The sequence below is a fragment of the Vicugna pacos genome, chromosome 12 (genome assembly GCF_048564905.1).
Source record: "Vicugna pacos chromosome 12, VicPac4, whole genome shotgun sequence".
Lineage (NCBI taxonomy): Eukaryota > Metazoa > Chordata > Mammalia > Artiodactyla > Camelidae > Vicugna > Vicugna pacos.
The window spans coordinates 41,224,576-41,252,451 of NC_132998.1; the positions used below are offsets into that span (position 1 = coordinate 41,224,576).

Consider the following 27,876-nt stretch of genomic DNA (forward strand, 5'->3'; position numbering starts at 1 on the left):
GTACTAATGTAGGTCTTTTGTAAAAGCAAAGTGGTGTAAATTGAACTTTCAAAAATTGGGGCTACCTGTAATTTCAAATTAAAACATCAAAGAAATATGACTATACACCTATTAGAATGGCAAAAATTGACACCACCAGATGTTGGTGATTTGGAGCAAGAGGAATTTTCATTCGTTGCTGGTAGGAATGCAAAGCAGGACAGCCACTTTAGAAGACTGACAGTTTCTTACAGGACTAGGTGTGCTCTTACCATAAGAGCCGACAATTGTGCTCCTTGGTACTTACCCAAAGGAGCTGAATACACAAAAACATATATATTAATGTTTATAGCTTATTTATAGTTGCCAAAACTTGAAAGCAATCAGGGTGTCCTTTTATAGGTGAGTGGATAAATAAAGGTACATCCATACAACGAAATATTATTCAGTGATAAAAAGAAATAAGCTATTGTTACCAAGTCCAAGCTCATTCTGCTCAGGCAAATAAATCAGGAGACAAGTTGTTAGGGCAAGGAATAGCAATTTTATTTGGAAAGCCAGCAGGCTGAGAAGATGATAGACTAGTGTCTCAAAGAACCATTTTACCCAAGTTAGAATTCAGTTTTTTACTTTTTATTTTTTATTTTTTTATTCAGAAAGGGGAGGGAGTGTGGTTGCTTTTGCAGACTTCGTGGTAATCAGAATCTTTTGTTCTTGCAGTTGTAGGTCAGGTCATGAGGTTCCTGTAAACATCCAACAAGACAAATGTTATTCTCTGTTCTGTAACTTTATCTCAATATGAATGAAAAAGTGTTATACCTTTAAAGGGCACAGCCTTGAGAATAGACTGTACTGTAAATTTCAGGCTATAGGCAACATTTTCAACTTGCAGCAAAAACAACAGGATACAAAAGTTAAGGTAAAAAGATTTAATATAGAGTCAGATTTATTCTTCCCAATTGTAGTGTAAAGCTACAAAAAGACATGAACTTTAAATACCAAGTGAAAGAAGCCAGTATGAAAAGAGGCTACATACTATATGATTCCAACTATATGACATTTTGGGAAAAGCCAGAAGTATGGAGACAGTTTAAAAATCAGTGGTTACTAGAGGCACAGTGGAAGGGATGGAAGGCACAATATGTGGAGTTTGGGGGATTTGGGCACTGAAACTATTCTGTATGATACTACAATTGTATATACATTTCATTACACATTTATCAAAACCCATAGAATGTGTAACATCAAGAGTGAACCCTAACGTAAAGTATGGGCTTTAGTTAATAATAACATATCTGTATTGGCTCGTCAATTGTAACAAAATTCTAACTAATGTAAGATGTTAATACAATGAGAAACTGTGGGGCTGGGTGTAGGAGTATATATGGAAACATTTTGTATTTCCTGCACAATTGTTCTGTAAACTAAAACTTCTCTAAAATGAATGTTATGATAAGAAAAATCAGGAGAAATATAGTTTAGAGTTTGGTCGTAAATTCAGTGAGGTACACATTTTATAAAGTTTCTCCTGACCCTCCACATCATTTCAACTTACCACTGAGTGCCCCTATTTTTCTTAATAGCAGAACTCTTTGAGAAAGTTATCAATATTCACTGTCTCCTTTCTTCTTGTCTTTCTTGCTTTAAACCATTTCATTTTTAACACTCAAAGTTGTCCTTAGCAAAATCTTTGATGATTTATATATTGCAAAATACACTGATCAATTTTCAGATCTCATCTGAAATATTTGACACACACCATCAATCCCAGTTCCTTGAAACATTTTCCTTACTTGCTTCCCACAAACTTCTGGTTTTCTTCTTCCCTCACTAGGGTGATCTTCTCAGTCTCATTTGCTGTGGCTTCCTCATTTTTTTTGCCACTTAAAGGTTAAGACTGCACTGGAGCTGTGCCTTGGGATTGCTTTCCTTCTCTCTCCACGTTCACTTATTCATTTTATGAGTTTTATATTCCACCTACAGGGTAATGAGTCACAGAGTATAATACCCAGCCCAGATCTTACTTCTGGAAGATACATTATGTATCCAAAGTTTTACTCAACATTTTCAGCCTTAACCATATCTCAAACTGTATCCTTTTTACACCAACCCTGCTCCTCTTCATGGCCTCTTCATCTCAGGAATTGACTCATATTTGTACTGTTGCCTGAACTCAAAACATAAATCTTTAAATCCATTCTTTTTTTCATAACTCACTTCCAATGTATCAGCAAATATCATTTGCTCTACCTTCAAGATATATGCAAAATATGAATACTTGTTTCCACCTCTATTTGCTACCTTCATTCTGTTCCAGGCTCCTGTCATCTTTTCCTGCTCAGATTAACGAAACAACCCCAAAACTGTTCTTCACACTTTTGCAACTGCCTCATTACACACTTTTTTCAGTGGTGACCTATCTCATTCAGAGTAAAAGCCACAATCCTGACATTGGACTATAAAACTCTATACCAGAGCAGTCTGATGGAGATATTATGTGAACCATATATGTAATTTTCATGTTCTAATAGCTGCAATTTAAACACTAGTAAAAAGGGAAAGGTGAAATTAGTTTTAATTAATATTTTATTTAACCCATTATACATGAAATATTATTTCAACATGGAATCAGCATAAAAGTTATTGACACATTCCTTTTTTCATTCTAAGTCTTCAAAATCTGGTGTGTATTTTACACTAACAAAACATCTCAGTTTGGACCAGCTCCATCCCAAGAGCTCAGCAGTGTGTAACTTACTGGTCAATACAACCTTACAGAATCAGTCATAGCATCTCTCACACCAACCTATTACCTCTCTGCACTCAGCATTTATCACACTTCTCCTTACTCACTTTGGCCTTGTCTTTTCCCTGTGGTTTGAACAGATCAGACCTTACCCGCTTCAAGACCACTGCACTTGCCATCCCTTCTCCTTGGAACTGTCTTCTCCTTGATAACTGCATATCCCATTGCTTTATCTCCTTCAAGTGTTTGCTTAAGCAATTCTGTTACTTTTCCTAATTCCCCCGATACTATTTCATTTGAACCTATCACCATGGTGGTATGACCAGCACCTTGTGCAGTAATGGCTTATATTGGATACTCAATAATTAAACAGTTGTTCAACAAATAATTGTGAAATTCAAAGGTCTAGAAATTATTATAAAGTAAATGATACAGTGTGACACTAGATTTAATGGAAGCAAACATTTCTGGGAATATTTAGCTAAATGTATATGTTTACCTATTCTGGGGTAACAATCCACCCCAGAATTAGTGGCTTAAAATAGAGTTCAGCGTATCTTTTCTATAAATGACCAGATGGCAATTATTTTAGGCTTTTTAGGTTGTAAGTTCTCTGTTCCAACTGTCTGGCTCTACCGTTGAAGTGAGAAAGCAGCTGTAGACGATACGTGCACAGAAGGGTGTGTCTCTTTCTAATAAAATTTCATGTACAAAAATAGGGAGCCAGACTGTGGGCCCTAGTTTCCAAGCCTTAAAGCAACAATCATTAATATCACTCCTGAGTCGGTGGATCAGAGGAGTGGCTCCTCCAGCCTGGGCCAGGCTTGGCTGATACCGGTTTTTATGTGTCTGAGATCTCCTGGCAGTGCCTGAGCTGACTAATGTGGCCTCACTCACATGCCTAGTGTTTGGCTGCGGCTGAGGCAATGTGAGTAACTGGGCCAGGCGTCCTGCGTCTTCCAACAAGCTAGGCCTGTTGTTCATGGGGGGTCTTGGCAGTATTCCAGGGATGAGAGTAGGTGCAAGTAAGGCTTCTTGAGACTACATTCTATTTCTATTGGTCAGAGAAAGTCACAAGGCCATCCCAAGTGTAACTAGTCTATCAGGTTTACTCTTGTTGGAAGAGCTGCAGAGTTAAACTGCAAAGAGGTATGGGTACAGAGAGGTGGAACATGACATCCATCTTTGCAAGCAGCCTACCATTACATGAATTTCGTATGTTAAGCCAAACAAACAATTCCTATGAAATGGCTCATTACTACAAAGGCTGTATGTCAGTGCCAAATATGAACCCAAGATCTTTTCCTACTTAAAACAGTTACCATTGTCCTAGTTTAGTGTATTGTTTGAATCTGGTGAATATTTCTTTGCCAATCCTGTAGTTGTCACTACACTGCTTTATCTGTATCATACCTGCCCTACTCTGTTACTTGACTCACCAGAGCCATCTGGACCTGTACTGTGACTTTGAATTTGTCATTTCAGCTAAGGAATGTTAGGATTTCTGTTTTATTACTTATATTATGATGTCTGAAACACTTCTCTTACCGAGTGTTTTCATTAATTCTCTTATTTTGTGAGAGAATGCTGAAATTTCAACTCCTGAAAATAAACAATTCTAGATTTTAATCTCCAGTGTTAAATATCACCACGATGCCTTTTATTTTGGTGGTACCCTCGAGGTAGTGATTCAGTCAAATATTTTATTACCTGCTTATCTCTGTTTGCTTCACCAGGCTGTTTGGAAAATGAAAGCAGATGGAGCTGGCCAGAAATGTAGTTCATAAAAGCAGTTACTTAGTCATTAAAGTTTGTAATAGATCTAAACAGGCAGTGCAGAAAGGACTTGTTTTTTAAGGCAGCAATTGACTTTTTCCATACACTGCCTTATCCCCAAAGTGAAGAAAATACTCTCCAAATTTATTTTTAGAGTAATTTACCCTTCATAAATATATATAAAACTAATAAAAGGTAGGATATGTTCTAATACATTTACATTCTAATCATAGGAAAAAAATCACTAAATGTTATATTTAAATGAATGATATTAAGCTAATTAATGGAAAGAGAGCTATCCTATATTCATTCAAGGCATGTCTATATTAAGAGAAATGGAATTAAGGTGAAATGGATTTAGAAATTAATTATGAAAATAATTCCAATTTGTCAAGGCAGTTTTTTCTCAATAATCTAAATATTTTGAGTAACTTACCTTGAGTCACATTTCTCCATGATTTGTTTTTAGTTAAATTGATTTTCAATTTGGTGAATTGATAAGAATATTGAGATGCACTTTGTTATATTGAGCGTCTTCAACTTGAATGGTGAATGATGAATGTTAGTTATTTATGGAAACATGTGAAATTAATTTATTTGGTAAACATTTCTGGTTCAAGGAAGCCACTATAGGAAGACAGATTGATTAGGTACCATTAAAAATGTACATCACGTAAGTATTTTCCATTAAAAAAGTTTGTGAATTTTATTCTGAAAGTATGTATGGCTTAAAGTATTCCTCAAAGTTTCTTTTATGTAAGACGCATCATTAATAAAATGAGAAACTTCATATTAGGAAATTTTCTCTAGGAATAAATCATTGAAACTTTTACTCCCTGACTTAGCAAAAGCCAAACAGAATAAAACCAAAACCTCAGGTTAAAAGAAACAAAAACACAAGAAGAGAAACTTTCCTTCTGAGATCTCATTGTTTGCCCACATTGCATCCTGGTAACAGTAAATCAAATGAGAAGATTATGGTTATATATTATTTCTGCTTATCAATTATTAGAATCCCTGAGATAGTCTTTTTCATGGAAAGTCCCACATTTTGCTTCACAATGTAGAAAACTTCCAATTCTCATTAGGCATCTCTATTTTATTTTACTCGGTGTTAACTGTTACTGAGTGAACAATAAAAATTAGGTTTTTAGGAATTTCCAGATTAGGACCTCTGCCAGATTCCTTTAAAATGAAGTGTTCACATCGCTTTCAATAGTATATAATTCTTTTTTAAAATGAAACAAAATAATATACTGAAATAAAATAATCATTCCACATTTAATCAACCTTTCTATGTTACAGAAATATCTATGAATGATCTCGTAAGTAATAGTAAAAACAATCTTTATGTAGTTTGAACATCCAGAAATGAAAAAAATTTAAATCTCCTTATTCTTGTCCTGTCCTTCCATGATTTATATTAGTTTGCATATTTTTTAATGTCCCTGAAACTTAGATGTCAATGGCTGTGCATCATCACATAATCATTTATAACATGAATGTACTGTTCAAACACTGGAGTCAAGATATAGGGAAAAAAATTCTTCTACACTAGTTTTAAGCAAAAGTAGTTATCAAAGAGACAAAGACACCATTCACGTGAGCAGGAGAAGAGTTAGTCAAGGATCATAGCAGGCATCTTGTCTTCAGTTACTGCATTCCTTGAGTAGCCTGCCAATAGCAAGCAAACAGACATCCTATCACCATTTATAACTCACTCAGCAGGAAGGCATGATGCTTGGTGGGTGTTCAGTGAATGTTGGAAGACTGCTGCGCCCTGAATTAGTTTTATCCTCTTACTAAAAAAGGAAAGCAAAAGAGAAAATAGTATGGGGGAGAGAGATGAGAGAAAAGTGATGTGAATACTAGTGAATATTGCTACATATGATTCGTGGACATTGTTGTTATTTTAAATACATGGATTCTTTTACATGCATGCATTATTTTATATACATTTGTGATACATATGTTTTGTTATTTACCTAGTGTTATTTTTTAATGGGTCATAAATGGTATTTAGGACTAGAATATTCCACTTAAAAAAACGGGCATTAGCACTTTAGGATTATGATACTGTAAAATGTAAGCATCATTCTTTCAGGTAAGGTGGGATCTCAGTAACTCGACAAAAGAGAGCCCAAATAAATCTAGAACAAGAGAAGAGAGCAGTAGACTAGAAGAAGAAAGGAAGGGAGCAGAGGGACTTTCTGATTAACTATCTAAATGAAGGTGAGCCAAACAACTACTCTTCAGACACCATTTTACCTACAGAGAACAGAAAAGCTAATTAAAAGAAGGTATTTGGTAAACAGACAAATAAGACAGAAGAACTGGGGCCAAGACTATCAGGGAGGTCTGCCTTTTTTCCCTCACAAAGTGACTGCCAACATTTAACTAGCTGTTGTTTTTATGTTTCTTTTCTTTTCCTGACCAACTCAATAATTTCTTCCTTTTTATTTTCTGTCATTTTAAAATAATCTGTTGAGGGCATCTTTTCTCTTTACATCTACCAGTTGGTTTTGGTTTTTTTTTTTTCATTTATATGTATAATTTACCTATTTTCCTTCCCCACTCTTAAATGTTTGCTCCTTTCTTCGTTTCTCTTTCAAAATGCAATACAAAATAGCAAAATTTATTGTTTTGTAAGTAGTGTTTTTCCAAAGCATGTGAAAAGAATTTAATTTAGAATAATTTTCCCTAATTCAAGTTTACAGTTTCATATTCTGATGTATATTATGAGATGCGGCCTACAATGTTTCAAGCTTTAGGTCAGAAAGACTTCCCAGAAAAGACACAATTTTTACATATTAGATTTTTTTTTTTGACATACAGCACATCATTATTTAGAGTGTAGTGCCAGAAAAATTGTTTCTACAACTTAATATTTTTTTCTTCTAAGATGTGCACTTTTATAGTAATACCAGGACATAGAAGAACTTAAATGTTTGAAAAAGAAAATAGATCATCTGTATTAGTTTTTTGGCCATGATAAGTCACTGTCTTGATTGATATTATTAAAAATACTATTTTAATTGAGTGCTTTATTTTACCTTTCATTTTTCTTTGGGTATCATACATAGCATAAAATTTTTCAATAGCTTTCCATTTTATTTGCTGTTGCCTCTGGTGATTTATAAAACAGGACTTAAAATTCAGTTAAAACAACCCTCCTTTTCTTGGCAGGGATTGGGAGTGCAGTCCCAGGCCCTGTAATAAATGGAGGTAGAGGGAAAGAGCTCTGGTCCTCTCTGTGTCTTGTCTTAGGTACCAGTGGCTTCCAGTCTACCAGTTCTATCCTCACGTGCAGGGAGCAGGGGTTAAAAAAAAAAATATATATGTATATACACACACACACACATATAAAAATATATAAATAAATGAATATATATATAAATAAATGAATTCAATTCAAAACAACAAAAGTGATAGTCAAAAGGACAAAAAAGGAAGAGTCAACATAAAATTAAATTGGTGTAAGTATCAAGAGCTAATGACTAAATACTTTAACATACCGCATAATAAGCACTTTATAAATGTTGACTAGCAATAATTGTTAAGATAATGATGATGCTCAAAGACCCACCATTAATGAATGTTCAAGCTGATCACCCTTAAAGGTGGTAGAACAATGTAAGTGACAAAATAAATCCTATTAGGTGAAGGGTATAATCTAAGTAAACAGGTGGCATACCATGTCAAATGCAATAATAGCAAGAAGTCTGAGAATTTAACATGGTCCTAGACTACATTTTGTTGTTCTTTTATTTTCTAAGCACCATGGTTCACTCTTAAAATTGATGTATGTTCACTGATCTTTTTTTGTTTGTTTTCCTGTTCTATACATCTTTACTCAGATTTTTTTTCTCAGTGATTTGGAAAAGTTGTATTTATAAAAATGAGAGTCTGGATCTATTTTTTTCAATGCCATAACAATGATATAAACTTCAATATTAAAATAATAGACTCAGCACTTTAAAAAGTCATACAACTGCTTAATTTAATATGTTAAGTAAAGGACAGGGAGACATTACTAATCATTATTTTACTATGCACACTTAGAAGGCTAACACTTATAAATCATTTCAAATAGAGAATTCTGTTTCTTCTTCCAAATAGAAAGCATCCAATCCAATTTAATTGTTTCATAAGCTAGCATCTTGTTGATTTTTCTCTAATCAGACCAAGAGTTGTCTGTAATTGCTTCATATTTAAAGCCTTAATGTGGTTTCTATTGACCAATCTTTATCATTAATTATTGAGTAAAGTGGTGTTATTTATATTTCCTAATTAACTTTAACTCTAATAGCCACTGAAATAGATTTTTGTGGATTTTTTGAGTCAAATTTACAAAGTGGCTTGATGAACATCTACTTAAAACTATAAAATGCCTTACAGTTAACATTATACTTTAGTATGTGTAGTTCAAAATCATGACATTCCTTGAAGCAGTTACTTCCGATGGAATAAAATGTAAGACTGGTAATGACTATTGTAGTAATATGATAAATTTTAAACAATGCCAAAAATATTTATGTTTCTTGTAGCAACACCTTTCAGGTTTGCTTTTCAAATTTAAATTTGCAACTTGAAGCCTCGAGCATAAAATGGAAACCAGACTGCTGGTGTTCCTGGAAAATTCTGATTATACCAATGAGAAATAAAAGAATACTTTGGATTTGGGTTGTACCCTTTTAAATCTCAAAGGTCTTTCCAAATTAATTATGTCAAATATCGACATTAAATGTGTATTCACCAAAGGACTAAAGATATCCAGTATCAAATGATACTTAAATGTCAGTTATAGGAGAAACACAAAACGAACTACTTGAGTGTTTAAATATGCCGCACACTTTCCTGTCATGGTGACCTTTCATGACCCTTTTTTCCCAGTGTTCTCTCCCAGGTAAGCTTATCCTTCAAGGCCAGCTCAATTACCAGCATTTATAGTAGTCTTTCTGTGGTGTTCCTCCCTGGAATTAATGGCTTCTGTTTCTCTGCTTCTATAAAACCGTGTAGTTAACCTCTATTACAGCATGTTTCACATGGTATTATAATTGTCTCCTTTAGGTATTTGCTTCTCCAAAAGACTTCATGTTTCTTGAAGAAGAGGTCTAATTTTGGCAGATTTAGTGTCCTCAGCTCAAGGCACAAAGTCTAACTCATTTCCATTACTTAATCCGTTATTTGATGAATGAGTAAATATACAGTCAGTCAAGAGAGTAGCCCAATCCAGATTTGAGGCTGGAATGAATGATCATGCTGTAACCTACAAAGTTTGTTAAGCTAGGTCCTGGCAAACCACATGGGAATGTCTTTCTGGGAGTTGGTTCTTATTTGGCTTTTAGTAGATGTTGTATTTGTGAACCAATTGACCTGGACTGCACAAAAAGTTAGTACTGCCTGCTTTGGCTTTCTCACGTGAATTACACTTCTGTGCTGCCTAACAAGCATTCTGAAATATCAGGCCTGACACGGACTGAAGTTAATGATGATAACTCAGGGTGTAGGCATGCATTTTATGGTTCTAACTTCACTGATTTAAAAGCCAGAATAAAACTTCAGATAAAACTGTAACTTACAAAACCCACAGCCATCTGTGGGAGACCCCATTGGAATTAAACATATTAGAGGAGGCTGTCAAAAGTGTAAGTTACTTTCTGAGTGTAAGTCTTTCTCTAAGGTGACTTAAGTACTGTAGGTCTCCAGAAGAACATTTATTATTTAGTATTATAACCTGTCTTCTGGTCTAAAACACCAATGTGTTGGCCATATTCTGACATTCTATCTTTTTCATCCAGCATGTGTGGGTCCAAAATAGTTCTTCTCTGAAGGTTTTACTTTATCTGGATAGAATTGTACTTAGTCAAGAATATCCTAGAAAAGCCTCTTGTTGTATTTAGAACTCCTAAGGTTTTATATTTGTGACAAAGTTACTGAGTATTCATATAACTCATGCCCCAGTGTCTAAGCCCCAGGTTAGTCACGTAACTTCTCTGTATCTGGATTTATTCTATGGTGGATGAGCAGTGTAGTATAAAAAATGTCTTCAAATTCACAAACTAAAGTTTTTACAGAGTAAAACTCTCTTCGGTAGCAGAGGCAAGAGAAAGTTTAGACCCATTAATATGACTGAAGTCAGCTCTATGTACTTGCTGGCAATCTCAAGCCAGGCCTCTCCAGTGGGTCCCTGGCTTGCTTTGCGTGTTCTGTTCCAGTTCATGATTTCTACTTCTATCTCTGGCATGAGTATGATGCAAACATCAGTCCACTGATACCAGAATTTTATATTCCATTAATTCTGAGGTATTTTTCCCCCAATGAGTTAACAATTTTTCACTGAAGTGTAGTTGACTTACAATATGATATTTGATTCAGGTGTGTGACATAGTGATTCAACATTTTTACAGATTATGCTCCATATAAAGTTATTAGAAAATATTGTCTATATTGCCTGTGCTGTACATTGCATCCATTACATCCTTCTGTCAGTTGATCTACCTCTAGCTATCTCTCTCTCTCTCCAAAGCAGGATGGTTGTTTCATTTATTTATTCAAAACATTTATAACAACTCTAATAGAAATATACCTAAGTCTTCAACAGAAGGATAGTGTTCACCGGTTAAATTATGGTAATCATCATATGTAACCAATTAAAATTATATTAATCAGGGGGTCTTACTTTAGAAGGTTTTATGCAAAAAATATAGAACACTGCATTGTCTGCCTAGTATGTACTCAATGCATAGAAAGCGTTTAGAACCCAGCATCCCCAAATATGATTTCTATAAGTGATGGTATTATAGGCAAGCTGCTCTTCACTCTTCTTTTTTTTTATTGAAGTATAGTTTATTTACAATAATACATTTATTTCAAGTGTAAAACATACTGATTCAATATTTTTACAAATTATACTCCATTTAAAGGTATTATAAAATATTGGATATATTTTCTCTGCTAGTTATTACCCTGTTATATCTTATTTTATACCTAGTTGTTTGTACCTTTTAATCCCCTTCACCTATTTTGTCCCTCCCCTCAACCCTCTCCTCATTGATAACCACTAGTTTGTGCTCTGTATGTGTGAGTCAGTTTCTGTTTTATTATATGGTTTATTTTATATTTTAGATTCCACATATAAGTGAAAACATACAGTATTTGTCATTCTCTGTCTGACTCATTTCACCAAGCATAATACCCACCACGTCCATCTATGTTGTTACAAGTGGCAAGATTTCTTTCTTTTTATGGCTGAGTAATATTCCATTGTGAATAAGAGAGTGTGTGTGTATCCTCATCTTTATCTATTCATCTACTGATGGGTATTTATTTAGTTTGCTTCCATATCTGGGCTATTGTAAATCATGCCACTATGAACACTGCAGTGCATATATATTTTGAATTAGTTCATTGGCTATATACCCAGGAGTGGACTTGCTGGATAATATGGTAGTTCTGTTTTTAATTTTTTGAGGAAATCCTATACTGTTTCCATATGAGCTATACCAATTTACACTCCCACCAACATATTCCCAACCCTAGGGTACTAGGGTTCCCTTTCCTCTACATCCTTGCCAGTACTTGTTATTTCTTATCTTTTTGACATCAGCTATTCTGATAGGTGTGGGATGATATCTCATTGTGGTTTTGATTTGCATTTCCCTGATAATTAGTGATACTGAACATCTTTTTCTATGCCTGTTGGCTATCTGTAGGTCTTTATTGGAAAATGTCTTTTTAGGTCTTCTGCCCATTTTTAATTGTCTTTTTTATATTGAGTCATATGTATTCTTTATATATTTTAGATATCTACCCCTTATCAGACACAGCATTTGCAAAAATCCTCTCTCATTCAGTAGGTTGCCTTTTTGTTTTATTGATGGTTACCCTTGATGTGCCAAAGCTTTTAAGTTTAATTAGGTCCATTCATTTATTTTTGCTCTTGTTTCCCTTGCCCGAGCAGACAGAACCAAAAAATATATAGATACAGATATATATAGATAAGGCCTATGTAAAAGAATGTATTGCCTATGTTTTCTTCTAGGAGTTTTATGGTTTCAGGTCTTAGATTTAGGTCTTTAATCCACTTTGAGTTTATTGTATATAGTGTGAGAAAATGTTCTAATTTTATTCTTTAACATGTAGCTCTCTGGTTTTTCCAGCACCACTTATTGAAGAAACCTTTCCCCATTGTATATTCTTGCCTCCTTGAATCTAGATTATTGACCACATGTGCATGGGTTTATTTCTGGGCTCTATATTCTGTTCCATTGATCCATGTGTCTGGTTTTATGCAAATACCGGATTGTTTTGATTACTGTAGCTTTGCAGTATAGTGTGTAGTCTGGGAGTGTGAGACCTCCAGCTTTGTTCTTTTTTCTCAACATTGTTTTGGCTATTCAGCATCTTTTGTTTTTCCATACAGACTTTAGAAATATTTTTTCTAGTCTGTGAAAAACATCATGGATATTTTGATATGGATTATATTACATCTGTAGATTGCTTTTGGTATTAGGACAATTTTAATAATAAATTCTTCCAATCCATGAGCATGGAATGTCCTTCCATTTCTTTATGTCAACTTCAGTTTCCTTCATGAGTGTTTTCAGAGTGTAGGTCTTTCACCTCCTTGGTTAAATGCATTCTTAGGTAGTTTAGTCTTTTTGATGAGATTTTAAATAGAATTTTTTTGAATTGCTTTCTCAGATAGTTCATTAATACTGTATAGAAAAGCAACTTTTGTGTGTGTGTGTGTGTGTGAGTAAAAGTAGATTTATTCAGAGAGATACACACTCCATAGACAGAGTGTAGGCCATCTCAGAAGGCAAGATAGGCCTAGGAGATACACATTCCATACGTAGAATGCAGGCATCTTAGAAGGGAGAGCCCTTGAAGGATGGGGCGAGGAAGAATGAGATCAGCGAGATTTCTGTATATTCACTTTGAATCCTGCAACTACATTGAATTCTTTTATTAGTTCTAATAGTTTTTTGAAAGAGTTTTTAGGATTTTCTATGTATAGTATCAAATCATCTGCAAATAGTGACAGTTTTACTACTTTCCTTCCAATTTGGATGCTTTTTCTTTTTCTTTCTTTTTTTTTTGATCCAAGTGCTGTGATTAGGATTTCCAATACTATTTTAAATAGAAATGGTGAGAGATGGCATTGTCTTATTTTTGATCTTAGAGTAAAAACTTTAAGCTTTTCACCCTTGAATATGACATTAGCTGTGGGTTTGTCATATATATAGCCTTTATTATGTTGAGGTATGTTTCCTCTATGTCCATTTTGTTAATTTTTATCACAGATGTATGTTGAATTTTGTCAAATGCTTTTTCTGCATCTATTGAGATGATCATATGATTTTTTTATTCTTCATTTTGTTAATGTGATCTATCATGCTGATTGACCTGAGGATGTTGAGCCATCTTGCATCGCTGGAATAAATTCCACTTGATCATTGTGTATGATCCTTTCAGTGTATTGTTGAATTCATTTTGCAAGTATTTTGCTGAGGATTTTTGCATCTTTGTTCATCAGTGATACTGGTTTGTAATTTTCTTGTTTTTGGTAGTGTTGTCTCATTTTATTATCAGGGTAAGAATGAGTTTGGGAGTGCTCCCTCTTCTTCAATTTTTTGAAATAGAGAAAAATAGGTATCAACTCTTCTTTCAGTGGCTGGTAAGATTCCACTGTGGAGCCATCTGGTCCTGGACTTTAGTTTGTTGAGAGTTACTTGATTATTGATTCAATTTCAATACTAGTAATTGATCTGTCCAGATTATCTGTTTCTTGCTGATTCACCCTTGGAAGATTGCATTTTTCTAGGAATATATCCATTTCTTTTAAGTTGTCCAATTTGTTGGCATATAACTATTCAAAGTATTTTCTTATAATTGTTTCTTTTTCTGTGATACTGGTTTCAATATCTTCTCTTTCAATTCTAATTTTCTTTTTTTGCATCCTTTTTTTCTTAATGAGCCTGGCTAACAGTCTATCAGTTTTCTTCTTTGTTTTCAAAGAACCAGCTCTTAGTTTCACTACCTTTTCTATTTTTTCTTTGGTTTCTATATTATTTATTTATGTTCAGATCTTTATTATTTCCTTCCTTCTACTGATTTGGGCTTTATTTATTCTTATAATTCCTTTAGATGGAAATTTAGATTGCTTATTTGAGATTTTTCTTGTTTCTTAAGGGAGGCCCATATCTCTATAGAATTACCTCTTAGAACTATTTTTGTTGCATCCTATAGATTTTGGAAAGTTGTTCATATTTTTTATTTGTCTCAAGATAATTCCTGACTTCCTCTTTGATTACTGATTTGACTCATTGGTATGTTAGTAGCAATGTTTAGTCTCCATACATTTGTATATTTTCTGTTTTTATTACTGTAATTGATATCTAGCTTTATACCATTTGTGGTCAGAAAAGATGTTTGATACTATTTTGATCTTTTAAAATTTATTAAAACTTGTTTTGTGGCATAGCATGCAATCTGTCCTAGAGAAAGTTCCATGTGTTCTTGAAAAGAATGTATATTCTGCTATTTTTGGATGGATTGTCCTGTAGATAATCTATTAAGTCCATCTGGTCTAGAGTGTCATTTAGGGCTATTGTTTTCTTACTGACTTTCTGTCTCAATGATCTAGCCATTGATGTAAGTAGGCCCTTACTATTATTGAATTACTGTCAATTGCTCCTTTATGTCTGTTAGTATTTGCTGTCTATATTTAGGTGTTTCTATATTGATGCATATATGTTTATAAATGTTACATCCTATTCTTGAATTGACCCATTTAACATTATTATCTCCTTCTTTGTCTTTCATTATAGACTTTGTTTTAAAGTCTACTTTGTCTAATATGAGTATTGCTATCCTCTCTTTCTTGTTGTTTTCTTTGCATGAAGTATCTTTTCCATCCCCTCACTTTCAGTCTGTGAGTCCTAGCTCTGAAGCAAGTTTTCTTGTAGGCAGCATATAGATGGATCTTTATTTTTTGTCCAATTAGCCACCCTATGTCTTTTGATTGCAGCATTTAGTCCATTTATATTTAAAATGAAAAAGTGATTATTAATACGTATGTTCTTATTGCCACTTTGTTACTTGTTTTCTGGTTGTTTTTGTAGTTCTTCTATTCTTTTTTCCTTCTTTTAGTCTCTTTTCTTGCAGCTTGATGATTTTCTTTAGTGTTATATCTGGGCGTCTGTCTCTTTAATATTTGTGTATATATTGTACATCTTGATTTGTGGTTACCAAATCAAGTTTATATATGATAGACTGCGTCTATTTGTTCTAAACTGATAATCATTTAAGTTCAAATACATTCTAAAGATCTACATTTTTTACTCTCATGTTTTGTGTTTTTGATGTCATATTTCACATCTTCATGTCTATCCCTTAACTGTTTACTGCAGTTATAGCTGATTTTACTATTTTTTTCTTTTAGCCTTCATGCTAGCTTTTGTAAGCTGATCCACTGCTTTTGCTATATTTGCTTTTACCAGTAAGATTTTTCCCTTTCAATGTTTTTGTATTTCTTGCTGTATCCTTTTGTTTTTCAACTAAAGATGATTCTTTAACAAACATTTCTTGTAAAGTCAACTTAGTAGCAATGACATTTAGTTTTCGCTTGTTTAGGAAACTTTCTCTCCCCTTCAATTCTAAATGATAACTTTGCTGGTTAGAATATTCTAGGTTGTATGTTTTTCTCTTTCAGCACCTTAAGTATGTCACGTCACTCACTTCTGGCCTGCACAGTTTCTGCTGAAAAATCAGTTCATAGCCTTATGGGGCTTCCCTTGTATGTGATGCTTGTTTTTCTCTTGATGCCTTTAAGATTCTCTATCTTTAAATTTTAACATTTTTATTATTTCTTCAAAATAAGTTTTCTGTCCCTTCTCTCTTCTTCTGAGATACCTAGCTTTATGTTGTCCCACAGGTCCCTTAAACTCTCTTCATTTTTAAAAATTCTTTTTTTTTGTTGTTCTGATTAGGTAATTGCCACTATTCTCTCTTCCAGGTTGCTTATGCGTTCTTCTGTATCTGTCTGCTGTTAATTTCTTCTATTATAGTTTTCATTTCAGTTATTGTATTCTTTAGCTCTGATTTTGTTTCTACTTCTTTGCTGAAGTTCTGACTGTGTTCTCCTATTCTTTTCCGGAGCTCAGTTAGGATTTTTTTTTTTACTACTGTTACCTGATAAAGCATTTGAGGCAAGTTATTTATCTCCACGTCAGTAGGGTTTTCTCTGGGGTTTTATATTGTTCTTTCATTTGAAATATATCCATCTGTTTTCTTATTGTGTTTGACTGTTTCTCTATGAACTTAGGTAAAACAGTTATCTATCCTGGCCTTGAGGGTCTTGTGTGAGAGTGTCCCTATGCAGTCTGGTGTGCCCAGTGGCTTTGTTGGGAGAATTGTATCTGAAATGTACACAGGCTGCATCTTCTCCTGGGGTACACTGGCAGCTGCCACCTTGGAAGAAGATAAGACTGGAGCTGGAGGAGCTAGAGCTGGAGTCAGGTGTGAGCTAGGCCTAGTGGTGGTTGCAGCATTATCAGGGAAGGGGATGAGGCCTGAGGGTTTGGAGCAGGAACCAAGGGGGTTAGGCTTCTCCCCAGCATGATGGCACACTCTGCCTTGGTTGGAGCATAGAAGGAGCCAGAGGACTTGGGGCCGCGCCTTTGTGCTGGTTCTGATTTTTCCTGGGTACCTGCACTCTGATTAGAGGTGGGGGTAGGGCCCAAGGGGTGGGAGCTGCACTTCTGAGCAAGCTGGCTCTGGGTCTTGGTGCTGCGCAGATGCAGGGCTGGAGCTTGAGCTGGTGCTGCTCCTTTCCCAGTGTGTGTATGTGTTGGCAATGGTGGCCTGTGCTTTAGCAGGAAGCAGGGCTGGAGAAGGAGCCCAGTGTGGGCTCAGGTGCACACTAGGGTGGTCCTAGCAGGCTGGCCTGAGCACCAGTCAGTTTTTAATTGGGTGCAAGCAAATTTGTCTGCATGTTCCAGAGCAGAGTCTTGGTTTTCTTCAGCCCTCTGGTAAGCCCCACTAGTTTTCAGTCCAGCTAAGGGGCTTATTCTCCTCAGTGTCAGACCCTGAGGCTGGGGTGACTAAGATAGGTCTCAAATCCTTTACTCCTTAGGAAGGATCCCTGAGTCCCTGACATCCTCCTCCTCTTAATGAGCCATCTGCTAGAGGTGTGGGTCCCAAATAGATGGCTTCTTCTTCCCTCCTACCAGACTCTGTGTGGTTCTTCCTTTATGGTCTTGATTGTAGAAGAACCATTCTTCTAGTCTTCAGGTTGCTTTCAGTGAGAGTTGCTCTACATGCTGTTGTAGTTTTGATGTGTTTAATGGGTGAGAGGTGAGCTCAGGGTCTTTCTACTCCACTGTCTTGATCCTGACTATTCCTAGAATCAAAAATTGTCTTTTTTAGCTGATACTGTATATTATTGACAAATAAATACCACACAGAAAAGGACTTCATAATTTCCAAAAAGATAAATAAAATAGTAAAATTATAATTTGTATGTTGATCATTTGTTATATACAAAACTCCATGGTGAATAACTTAAACGTACTGATAATATTTCTGCACAAGATGCCTTTATGAGATATGTACAGATGAAGAAACTGAGAACAAAATGAGTTAATGAATTAAGTTTATACAATGTGTGATGATGTTAGAATTGGTAAACAGGTAGTCTAAATATAGATTGTAAGAACTTAAAAATAATAGTTGGGAGAGTACTTGCATTCCAAGACATGTTAATATTTATTTGTATCTTTATCTACCTATACCTCTGTGTATATGTCATAATCACTCTCTCCACCTATGGATAAATTGTCAGATAATATACTTCAGTCTTGGTGGTTAACAGACTATAGCTCTTCTATTAGCCAGCCTCTTCAAACTTTAGAGAGAAGATGTAATTATAATTAATTAGAAGTAAATATTTTCAAGATTGGAAAAGAAGGATTTAATAAAACATTACTGGGTTAAAGTTGTATAAAGAAATGAGGCTTTATAAAGTTCAAATTAACCAAAAAGTTTTTGGAGAATGAGACAGAATATTTTCATTTCCTAGTAAAATTTTATATTGAAGGTCTCTAAATTTGTATTAGATAAAACAAAGAGGAATTGTTTTTCTTCCAGGTAATTAATACAAAGATGGAGTCAAAACAGTCCACATGACTGCTCTAGTCCTATAATTCTGTGCATCAGTCAGAATAGGTAATTCATGTTATGTTATAAAAAGTTCTCAGATATTGTAGCTTATAGTAACAGTAATACTAGTAATTATACAGATTTACTTCTGGCTCTGCTCTGCCTTATTCTGAGTAAAGGATGAAGGCTAAGAAAGGCTCTGTCAATGTTTCCATATTGCTAAGGCAGGAGACAGAACATACAAACCACAATCTGGCTTTTAGAGTCTCTTCTGGGAAGGACCATGTATCATTTCCAATCATGTCTATTTGCCAAAGGAAGAAACATTGCTGTTGCAAACTTCAGAAGTCATAGATACGAGAAATCCTACCATATACACTTAGGAGACAGAAAGCTGGGAATGTTTGGGGAACAGCACAAATAACTACCTCATAGTGAGTACCAACCATTTCCAAAGAGTATGAGGGAACAAAGAATCAAGTGAAAGAAGTTTCTCAGGGTCAACTGAGGAAAGAAGTTTGCTCAAGGCACCTAGAATGCCACTATATTTGGATTTTATAATGTTTAGAGGAATTTGGATGTCAGTTTCCAAAATGTCCTGCTTAGAAATGAACTTTTATAACAAAAATTATATTTCAATTTCAAAAAATTATCAAAATAAGCATCTGTTATTTTTCATGTTGGTTCAGATTTGTTTCCATCATTGCCCTCCCCCTACCTCACGGACACACTTTCTCATATATGCAGGTTGTCAATGGAAAGAAGAGGGTAATTAAGGTGGTCTTCATATTATATGTAATTTTCAGATACTAGTTATTTTCACTGGTAGTTCACAACTGATGGGCACATTGCTTTGTTGTTTGTTTTTTTTTTCTTGCCCAAGAACTGCTGGTCATTGTAATTCCTCCAGAGACAGCTTTTGAATATTTTAACAGTGAAATAATTCTTGAATTCTTTAATCAATATATTCTTTGGTTTTAGAGTCCATGTTTATGTTATTCTTACCCAAATATAAAAAGGTGCTAAAATGGACTTTTTCCATTAGCTGTTTGATGGATTATGAGAAACAATTTCATTTTTTTTTTTGGCTATTTTTCAAGATCAGTCTTAGGTTTATAGAAAAGAGTGGAAAGTACAGAAAGTTCCCATACTCCCTCTGTCTACTACCAAATCTCCTAACATACATACTTTCCCCTATTATTAGTGTCTTATATTGATGTGGTATCTTTGTTATAATTGTATTGATACAATATTATTAACTACAGGCCATCCATAGTTTAGATTACAGTTCATTTGTATAGTTCATGGGTTTTGATAGATGTATTATGCCATGTATCCACAATTACAACATTGGTATTGACTATTTGTGTCTTCACAAAATTCATATCTTGAAACCCTAACCCACAATGTGATGGTATTTGAAAATGGGGCCTTTGGGAGGGTTAAATTAGGTCATGAGGGTGGGGACCTCCTGATGGGATTAATGCCCTTGCACTTCTCTTTCTTCCTCTCTGCTTGCACATACTAAGGAAAGCCACGTAAGACTATAAACAGTAAGAAGGTACTCACCAACACCCAACCATGCTGGCATCCTGACCTCAGACTTCCAGCCTCCAGAACTGTGAGCAGTAAGTGTTGTTTAAATCATTCAGTCTATGGTAACTTGTTATAGCAGATCAAGTAGACTAACAAAAGTGCTGTAACACCTGTGAAATAAAATTCATATTTTGTGGCAAGATAAGAAAAATTTAAACAAATTTTTCTTTGGCTTCCCTCCTTCCCCCCCACTGTGCATAGTGTATCTGCATTATGCATCAACCAGACCTCCCCGTCAGCAGGAATACCTGCTCAGCCTTAAAGAGCAGCATTCTCCCAGCATCAACAAGACAGCTCCTTAAGAGATAACTTTCCTTCTTGATCTTGTAAGGGGTCACCTGACCCACCAGGATTAGGCTTATGTCTAGATTATGTAAACTGTCAACAATACACCCTCTGTCTCAAAAACGTATAAAACTGTGTTTTGATTTCCAACTAGCAGAATGATTCTCAGAGCCTTCTGAGATGGATGCTCTTCCCAGGTTATAGTCTTCAAATCTGGTTTGAATAAAGTTTTCCATTTCTTTCTTAGATCAACTGATTAATTTCTGTTGCCACACCTATGAAGTTCCACCTGTCTGGTCTACCTTTCCTCCCCCAAACTCCCATCAACCACTGATACTTGTAGTTTCTCCACAGTTTTGCCTTTTTCATGTTAAGCAGTTGAAATCATACGGAATGTAACCTTTTCAGATAGGCTTCTTTTATTTAGTAATGTGCACTTAAAATTCACCTGTATCTTTGTATAGTTTAATAGCCCATACCTTTATATTGCTTATTAGCACTCCACTGTATGACTCTACCACAGTTTATTCATCCATTCACCTATTCAAGCCTTATTTGCTTCCATTTATATTGGTTACGAATAAAACTGCCATAAACATTTGTGTGCAGTTTTTTTTTTTTTAATGTGGAGATAAATTTTCAAATCAGTTAGGTAATACCTAGGAACATGACTGCTGGATTCTAACAGTAAGAACATGCTTAGCTTTGTAGGAAACTCCTAAACTGTCTTTCAAAGTGGCTGTAACATTTTGCACTCCCACCAGAAACGCATGAGTCACTATACGCTGCATTCCTTCCAAATTGGTAGTGTCACTTTTTTTTTTTTTTTGGATTTGACCATTTTAATAGGTAGGTAGTTTTATCTCATTTTTGTTTTAATTTTCATTTTCACAATGACAAATGGTGTTGAAGGCATACAACATGCTTATTTGCCACCTGCAAATCTTTGGTATAGTACCTGTTCAGCTCTTTTGCCCATTTCTTAACTGTTTTTTGTTTCTTTTTATTTTGCTGACTTTTAGGAGGTCTTCATCCCTTTAAGGTAAAAGTCAGTTAGCTGATACGTATTTCACAAATATTTTCTCTCAGTTTGTGCCTTGTCTTTCATCCTCTCAAGAATGTATTTTGCAGAATAGAACATTTTCATTTTAATTAAGTCCAGCCTCAAGGCCAGCAGAAAAATCAGTTGCTTCTTGTCTATTTAAAAAATTCACTTGGTTAGGTCAGACCCATATGATGATATCCTTTATAATTAAAGTCAATTTAATTTGGAATCTCAATTATATCTTCAAAAGTCCTTCACCTTTTAACATAACATGATTACAGGGTTGATATACCATTATGGTCAGAAGTCCTGTCCACAATTAAGGGTTGGGATTATACAGGGCACATACATAGAGGGTGGGAATCCAGGGATCATCTTAGAATTCTGCCTACCACCGTCCACCCTGTGGTGCTCAACTCTTCGCATCCTTTACAAATGCAACATACATTTACCCTTTCTCAAGGTTTCCCAGGGTCTCATTCCTTTATAACATCAACTCAGAGTCCAAAGTTTTTCATCTAAATCTAAATCTCATTAACACAAAACCCCAAAGTTCAAAGTTTTGTCCTCCAGGTTACGTATGGATGAATCTCCTGGGTATAATTCATTAGGTACAACAATTTAGAGCAAAATTCTTTCCCCTATAGGCCTGTGACACTAAAGAGACAAGTTTTCTTACAGACAACCCAGTAACATTCCAACTCTCATAAGGCTTTCCAACCTACAGAAGTCATACATGAATGTGTAATTTCTTTCAAGGTATTGTGGGGTTTTATAAAAATAAAAACAAGAATATTAATCAAATAAAAGTTAACTTGTATATTATAAACAAAAGTAAAAACTAATGAACTACACATTTTTAAAATATATATGACACAAAACATTCAATACAACTTACATATAAAGTTGTCTTTTAAAAATCTTGCTCCAAAATGAGAAAAAGGAAGGATTCAGAAATGTAGGAATGAAAATAAGCAGAATTTTTATGAAAGAAAATAATGATCTCATTCATAAATGAAATTTCTTGCTTATTAATTTAATATTTAAAATATTATTCAATTGCTATATATGTTGATAAATTGATACTCTCATCTGATCCAAATTTTTCAGGCTGTAGTTTAGTAATATGTGCCAAGAATTTTTTAAAATATCATATATTAAGGCAGCTTCATAATTTTTAGAAATTCATTCTAAGAAATGATCAGAAATGAAAGTTAAGATTTATTGTAAAAAAGGGCATTTTGTTTTTATAGTAATTCCAAGGCAAATATCTAATAATTAGGAATTTATACAATTATTTTATCAATGTATTGGAATAATGGCCACTTTACAAATGTTTAATAAGATTATGTCCAAATGTTCAAAAAGACAATGTTCAACTGAAAAGGAAGAAAGAAAAGTCAAGGGAAAAACTTTATAAACAATATGACCTTATTTTAAATCATATTTATTCATAAAAGTGTCTTTGATAAAAATTAATACCTAAAGGATAGATGCAGTGTGATGATGTATAAATAGAAACATAAAGCCTAAAAGTACTTTATGTGGGGTATCTTTGGGTTGTTGCATTAAGGATGATTTTTAATTGTCTTCCTTATGATTTTTAATTGTTTTCCTCTAACTTTTATATACTTAACATTATAGCAATAATTGTATAATTTTATATGATTATAAAAAGCAATATTTTGGGAAGAAAAAGTGTCCTTTTTTAGTATCTGGGCTCTTTGAATAATTAAGTTATTTAGGAACCTAAATAATCTTTTATTACTTTTCAGTACATCACTAATGCTTAAAATAGTTAATCAGCATATGAGAATATTCGAAAGTCACCATTCTCCTATGCAAAAATACTTATTACCCACTGACAGATTTAATTTGAAAAACTAAATGTCTTAATTTTGCACAATATTTAATGAAATTAATTGAGCAGCAGTTAAGTTCAGATAAAATCTTTCTGTTCAGCCATAAGAGTGTGGTAGAAAGCCTTTTGTATCGGGCAGGCATTGGGTCAGATTCTAGAATTATCTCACTTGCTATGTGATCTTGGCAAGACTGCTCAAGCTCTTCTTTGTAAAATGAGGATACTAATGCCTTTATTCAGGGTTTTGCTTTGACGCCACCTGAAATGTAGAAGCTCCTGCGCCTTTTGATTACAGCAGACATGTAATAAATGTGCATTCACTTCTCATATGACTTTCAGTAAATGTTTACTCACTTCTCCAGAGATGAAAACTCCTTTTTTCAGAGGGGAAAAGGGAAGATGTGCTTTTTAAGGGTCATAATTGCATTCATGAAAAAATGCTTGACTATTCCTAAAGAGAAAAAAAAAAGTGAAGAAACAAAAAGAAAGGAAAAAAAGAAATTTTGTTTTTGCTACTAATAGAAATGATACAAAAATTCTCTTCTAAGCTACTCAGGCTGAGCAGCTGAAGTGGTTCCTTGTTGTTGCCTGCCAATGAAAGCCCCCTTCCTGGATGGCACTGTGAGGAAGGGAAGGGAAGGGAATGAGGAAATCACATCACACCTGGAATTCTGGAATGGCTTTCACTTCTGCTCCACTGATAAGTCTGTCTGTAACTACTTAAATACTAATTCCTTTGATTATAATGTTTCATCATAAACTTGATATGTGGTATGCAAGCACACTTTTACTTATTATTATTACTATTTACTTTTAATGGGCAGTTTGGGATAAATAATTCTTTCATATGAACTTACAGTTTATCCAGTCCTGAAAAAGTTAACATTCATCACTTGAACAGAAATTGCATAGGTTTTGTGTATTGTTCAATTTAGACCAAAGGATAATCTATAAAGCCAGAAAATGGGTAATTATGAGTACAGATGGTTTAAAACTTATTTCTACAACTCACTAGCTGTCTGATCTTGAACACATCAGTTAGCCTCCCTGAAGCTCAGTTTCACAATCTAAAAAATAGGGTTAGAATAAAGCACAGATTGTGGCTAAGTGAAAATGATACATTATCAGTGGTAAGGTACGTAGTGGCATACAGTAATTTATCAATAAATTTGAAAGTTTACTGCAAGCTATAGTATACACTGGTCATGATTTGAATGGAGTATTTTTCCATTTTTATTTCTCACTGTTTATTGATAGCACATGGAGAGGAAAATTTGGGTCTTGTATATTTACTTCGGGTCCGTTCACTTAGTAATTCTAATAGTTTGTTTTTTTTTTTACCTGGAGTATTTCTTTCCAGCTGTAGAATTATAAGTGCTTATTTTAGCACACTTGGCTGGAAACTTCAGAAATACATTGAGGTATAATGGCCAACAAGTGAATCTCTGTGGTTCCTAATATTAACTTTAAAATGTTTGATATTTAAATTGCTTTCTTCTATCCCTTCTATTCATATTTCACTTTAAAAACAGCTACACAATGTTAGGAATGCCTTTTGAGCACCAATTGGCATGGTCTTATTGGGTCATTATTTTTCTTTATAATAAATTATAAATATGCTCTGATAAATAGTAATCTTTTATATTATATTATTTGTGGAATAACCTCACATTAATATATTATTATTTGGTATTTTTGGTATTTAAATTACTCTGGGACTTATAAAATTAAACATGAAGCTCTCAAATTGCCTACCCTCTCACCTTGCTATGGAATAATGTCAGATGTAAGTTTTATTATACAAGGATCTTTGATTTATTTATTTTTCATTGCAGCATTCCCGAACCTCAAGTAACTGGCAAGGCAAAATTCTCAATAAATATTTGTTGAAGTAATTAATTAACATTTAAATTGTTTATTAGTTATAGTTAGGCTAAAACTCAGTTGTGAAAGATCCTAGATCTGGTCTCTTTTTAAAAGGTATTACTTTATTTACTTTTCTAATCCGTTTTATGGTAATTCTATGGTAATTTCTACTTGGTAGAAAAAAAAACAGGTTTGGTAATTTGTGTTTTGCCAGAAAAATTACTTATTTCTCTAGGTTATACATGGCATGCACCTCTGAACTAATTATCAATCTACCAGTTTAACAGATATTTTCATGAATGAATAATTCAAAGTTTATACATTTTGGATACTTATAATTTTCATACTTTCACAAGATCTCCAAATATGTCAGTAAAATGCACTTTAAAAATTTTTATATACAATGCTGACAAATTAGCCCATCATTACTATAGTTTAATATTACAAATATTTTCATTGATGACCATGCCCTAAAGTCTAAAATGAGAAACCACTTTGCCTCTTGATAAAGGCCTATACATTCTTTTTCAAGTTCATTCCCTTTCTTTTTCAAAGACAATTTTATGTCAGAATAAAGAAAAAAAGGAAAAGACAGAAAATCTACTTTCATTGAGTTGTCTCTGTGTGTTTGCATGTGTATGCCAATATAGTTAGAAAACTATCATCTATAGGTTATTATTGTTCATAATAGGTTAAACATTTAATCATATTTTTTCTCTCATCATCCTAAGCTGTTTGTGTAATTGAACTATAGGTATGTGGTTTTCATTAGTTTTGTCTCTCAAAACATTAGCACAGAAACTCCATAATAAAATGGAGTCTAAAGTTTCTGAAATAAAATATCTACCTTAATTATGGAAACATCTTTGAAAAACATTGACTATTGAAACAGAAAGTTAACCTTAATGAAAACCTTTGAAAAATGTTGACAGAGAAATATTTCACAAATATCAGTGTAGTTTTCATATCTATTTGAAAAATGGAAAATTCTATTTTCATATATCATTTAATATTATTAGAAATTATTGATTCATTGATTTTAGGATAAAAAAGTGGGCCATTTAGTTTAATGTGTAATTTATGTGAGGTTTTGTAACAAAGCCCACAGATGCATTTGATCTTACAGGTTTCTGAAAAGTGTATTTTCATTTTGATGCCATGGTTTTATATATAGGAATTATTTATTCCCTTACCTTCTAAGGAGTATAAAGAAAGGATCAGTGTTTTAGCATTTTATGCCCCTTGAAAAATATGAAGCTATCTCTTCTGATGAAGTATATTTTACTTCAGTTTATTTCGTTTCATCAAAGTAGTGCTATATATCCATGCTGTTTTAAAGTCTAAGAGTGGAGAGTGACCGAGATGGTGGAGTAGCCTGAGCTTACCTGCTCTCACGAGCACACCAGAATCACAACTATCTGCAGAACAACTATCGATGAAAAAGACTGGAACCCATCAGAAAAGACTTGCAACTAAAGACATAAAGAAGAAACCACAATGAGATTGGTAGGAGGAGGCATACTTGCAATATAATCAATTCCCATACCCCACCTCCCAGCCCAGGTTGACAATCCACAATCAGCAGAATAACTATATTGCAGAGGTTCTCCCACAGGAGTGAGAGTTCTGAGCCCCATGTCAGGCTCCCCAGCCTAGGGGTCCAGCACCAGAGAGACGAGACCCCAGATTATTTGGCTTTGAAGGTCGGCAGGGCTTAACTGTAGGAGCTACACAGAAATGGGGGAGATAGAGACTTCTCTCTTTAAGGCTGTACACAAAATTTTAGACACACTGGGAACCAGGGCAAAAGCAGTAATTAGATAGGAGCCTGGACCAGATCCATCTGCTGGTCTGAGAGGGTCTTCTGGGGAGGCAGAGGTGACTGTGGCTCACCCTGGGGACATACACACTAGTAGCAGACATACTGGGGGCATTCAGTTGCATGAACACTCCTGGTGGCTGACATCTTGACTCATTAGTGGCAGTACCTGGCCCTACCCAACAGCTTGTTGGAACCAGTGGTGGGGAACCTCAGGCCAAACAACTAACTGGGTGAGGACACAGACCCCAGCAGACTTCTAAAAGACTTCTTGAGCCTATTGCTATCTCTAGACACTCCCCTAGACATGGCCTCGCCTACCAGAGGGACAAGACCCAACTCCACCAAACATTGGCCAGGCACCAGCCCTTTCCACCAGCAAGCCTGCACAGACCTCTAGACCAGCCTCACCCACCAGATGCAAGAAACATATGATCCCACAGCCTGTGGAATGAGTCAGCAATGCAGGCCAGACCCCACCCTGGAACCAGCTGGGTGCTAGCCTTGCTCACTAGCAGGCCAACACAAGCTTCATGACAACCCGGACTCCATACTCAACTGGGCCAGGAACCAACACTCCTCCCCCCCAAATTTTTTTGAAACAAGCTCTGGGATCCCTGGGCCGTGCAGCCAGACTTTAGGAACGAGCTCTGCCTACCAGTAGTCCAGCACTAATGCCAATATCTGGCTTCAATTGCCAGTGTTTCTGTGACAACAGCCACAGAACCTTTGGTATC

The 27,876-nt window shown here is 34.7% G+C and overlaps 2 long non-coding RNA genes and 1 other non-coding gene across 9 annotated transcripts in view; 2 read left to right on the forward strand and 1 right to left on the reverse strand.

Annotated features, from left to right (window-relative positions):
- The window catches only part of LOC140700223 (uncharacterized), a 539,161-nt gene that overhangs the window by 504,129 nt on the left and 7,156 nt on the right, over window positions 1–27,876 (forward strand). For 3 of the 7 annotated variants that reach the window (XR_012078563.1, XR_012078559.1, XR_012078565.1), the window contains 2 exons: window positions 18,656–18,733; window positions 20,197–20,295. The exons of 3 other annotated variants lie outside the window; for them this stretch is intronic. This is a non-coding gene — a long non-coding RNA (uncharacterized lncRNA). The remainder of the gene's footprint in view (window positions 1–18,655; window positions 18,734–20,196; window positions 20,296–27,876) is intronic. One more of the 7 variants, XR_012078560.1, reaches the window with a different exon arrangement.
- LOC140700225 (uncharacterized) lies at window positions 597–27,059 on the reverse strand. Its single transcript, XR_012078568.1, has 3 exons — window positions 26,706–27,059; window positions 20,237–20,373; window positions 597–722 (listed from the first exon to the last, which is right to left on the reverse strand). It is a non-coding gene; the product is annotated as an uncharacterized lncRNA (long non-coding RNA).
- LOC116282736 (small nucleolar RNA SNORA57) lies at window positions 7,671–7,819 on the forward strand. The gene has a single exon (XR_004192316.1). It is a non-coding gene; the product is annotated as a small nucleolar RNA SNORA57 (small nucleolar RNA).